The sequence below is a fragment of the Myotis davidii genome, unplaced genomic scaffold, assembly GCF_000327345.1.
Source record: "Myotis davidii unplaced genomic scaffold, ASM32734v1 scaffold566, whole genome shotgun sequence".
Classification (NCBI taxonomy): Eukaryota; Metazoa; Chordata; class Mammalia; order Chiroptera; family Vespertilionidae; genus Myotis; species Myotis davidii.
The window spans coordinates 1,082,757-1,084,508 of record NW_006296617.1 but is presented as its reverse complement, the minus strand read 5'-3'; positions in this window follow the sequence as shown (position 1 = coordinate 1,084,508).

Below are 1,752 nucleotides of genomic sequence, written 5' to 3'. Positions count from 1 at the left end.
GGGCGGGAGAGAGGGGGAGAGACACACAGACAGGGCCCAGGGCTGGAGCCCAGAGAGGGAGAGACAGAGGTCCCCAGAGACAGAGAGAGATAGAGAGCGAGAGAGCGAAGAGGAGAGACAGCCAAGGAGAAGCGGACAGAGAGACAGAGACAGAAAAGGGTGGAAGGGGAGACACAGCAAGCGGACAGATGGACAGACACACATAAGAGACAGTGAGAGAGAGAGGAAGTGGGGGAGAGAGGAGGAGCAGGAGCAGTGGAGAGGCACCGGGGCACAAAGAAACTGGAGGAGGACGGCCGCCGATGCTCTATCCACTGAGCCAAACCGATTAGGGCGTGACTTATTCTTTTAAACTGGTTCATGCAATTGTGGGGCTTGTGCTGGGGCTGGGGCTGGGGCTGGTAAGTCCAAATGCTGCGGGCGGGCCAGCAGGCTGACACTGTTCTGCAGCTCAAGTCCAAGTGCAGCCGGAGGCAGAATTCTCCCTCAGGAGCCCCAGTCTTTTCTCTTCAGACCTTCACCTGGTTGGGTGAGGCCCACTCGCGTCCTGCAGGGCCGTCTGCTCACCCATTGAGATGCCCGTCTCCTCTGACCCGCAGCAACACCTGAACGCATGTTTGAGGGAACACGGGGCACCAAGTGGGCGCGTACCATTCGCCCTCACAGGGGGGTCTTGTCTCCCCTTGTGCCGCTCTCTGCCCACCCGCCACCCCTGCCCGGCCACCGTGTTGGGCTCCAAGAAGCCAGCCTGAGGCCAGGATGGGCTGGAGGTTTGTTTGGGAGGTGACTCCCGGAGACACCGGAGGGGAGGCGGGAGGATGAGCAGGTCACCCCCTCCGGGCAGAACCCGCTTCGGGTGCCCAGCCTGAGGGTGCGGAATTGGGGTGTTCAGCCACTAGACCCTGGATGCTGATGGGGAGTCTGCTTCCAGGGGTTGGCTCCCAGCACCCCACCCCCCTCAGCTAGAGAGCACACTGTGGGGGGGAGAGGACGGGGTGGGGGGGTAGTCGGCAGGGGTTGCAGGTGCCTGTGTGGGAGCTGATGTTACGCCCTAGGGGTCTGAATGGGGCGTCCACAGCCCACAGGCCTCACTGCCTCTGTCCCAATGGGGCAAGTGCATGGGCACCATGGGGGGCAGGCACATGCCAGGTCTCCCCTCTCCTGGCCACACGCCCACCCCCTCACCCCGCCCCCCCAGCACACAGCTTCTGGTCCCTCAGGGAACAGGCAGGGCGGGCTCCTGGCACCTCCCCCGGAGCCTGCCAGCCCTGGAGGATCGGGTCAGACTCTGGGCAGGACTTCCATGCCTGCGGGCTGTGGGAGAGAAGGGGTGGGCTCAGTCCTGGGGCCTCCCCAGGGATTTGCTCTCTTTCTTCTCCCCTCTTCCCCACCCCCACCCCCCTGCCCTCTCCCTGCAATTTTCTTCCCGGAGGTGGAGGGAAGGAACCAGCGCGGATGATGGATTGAAAGGGGGCAGCTGGGGTCAGGCGGGGAGGGCCCGCAGGGCGGGAGGGGAAGAGGAGCAGGGGGAGCGGGGAGGGGCCACAGGAGAAAACACACAGACGTGGATACAGAGGTAGGAGAGAGGGGCTTGGACATGGAAGGGGAGGAAGGGGAGAGCGGGATCGGGGCAGGGAAGGCGCGGAGGTTTAAATAAATCCTCCAGCGACACCAGAGCCCACAGCCCCAGAGCAGCGGCCTGGAGACGGGCAGAGAAAACCCACGATTCAAAGGCGTTGGGCGGAGGGGGAG